Source organism: Lucilia cuprina, chromosome 5, assembly GCF_022045245.1.
Source record: "Lucilia cuprina isolate Lc7/37 chromosome 5, ASM2204524v1, whole genome shotgun sequence".
In the NCBI taxonomy this organism is placed as follows: domain Eukaryota; kingdom Metazoa; phylum Arthropoda; class Insecta; order Diptera; family Calliphoridae; genus Lucilia; species Lucilia cuprina.
In genome coordinates this window covers 52,360,982-52,362,077 of record NC_060953.1, presented here as the reverse complement: position 1 = coordinate 52,362,077, position 1,096 = coordinate 52,360,982, and positions in this window count along the sequence as shown.

The window sequence follows — 1,096 nt, the reverse complement described above, 5'->3', positions numbered from 1 at the left end:
CCAAAAATCGACTTTTTGAGTGAAAACATAAAATTCCATTTATCTTGAAAACTAGAAGAGATAGAGCCAAAACAAAGATAATCTGTGATCACTTCTGTTTCTACAAAAAATCGACTTTTTGAGTGAAAACATAAAAGTCCATTTATCTTGGAAACTAGAAGAGGTAGAGCGAAAACAATGATAATCTGTGATCACTTTTTTCCTACCAAAAATCGACTTTTTGACTGAAAACATAAAGGTCCATTTATCTTGGAAACTAGAAGAGATAGAGCCAAAACAATGATAATCTGTGATCACTTTTGTTTCTACAAAAAATTGACTTTTTGAGTGAAAACATGAAAGTCCATTTATTTTGAAAACTAGAAGAGATAGAGCCAAAACAATGATAATCTGTGATCACTTTTTTCCTACCAAATATCGACTTTTTGACTGAAAACATAACAGTCCATTTATCTTGGAAACTAGAAGAGATAGAGCCAAAACAATGATAATCTGTGATCACTTTTTTCTCCTACCAAAAAACGACTTTTTGAGTGAAAACATAAAAGTCCATTTATCTTGGAAACTAGAAGAGATAGAGCCAAAACAATGATAATCTGTGATCACATTTTTCCTACCAAAATCGACTTTTTGAGTGAAAACATAAAAGTCCATTTATCTTGGAAACTAGAAGAGATAGAGCCAAAACAATGATAATCTGTGATCACTTTTTTTCCTACCAAAAATCGACTTTTTGAGTGAAAACATAAAAGTCCATTTATCTTGGAAACTAGAAGAGATAGAGCCAAAACAATGATAATCTGTGATCACTATTTTCATACCAAAATCGACTTTTTGAGTGAAAACATAAAAGTCCATTTATCTTGGAAACTAGAAGAGATAGAGCCAAAACAACGATAATCTGTGATCACTATTTTCATACCAAAATCGACTTTTTGAGTGAAAACATAAAAGTCCATTTATCTTGGAAACTAGAAGAGATAGGGTTAAAACAATGATAATCTGTGATCACTTTTGTTTCTACAAAAAATCGACTTTTTGAGTGAAAACATAAAAGTCCATTTATCTTGGAAACTAGAAGAGATAGAGCCAAAAC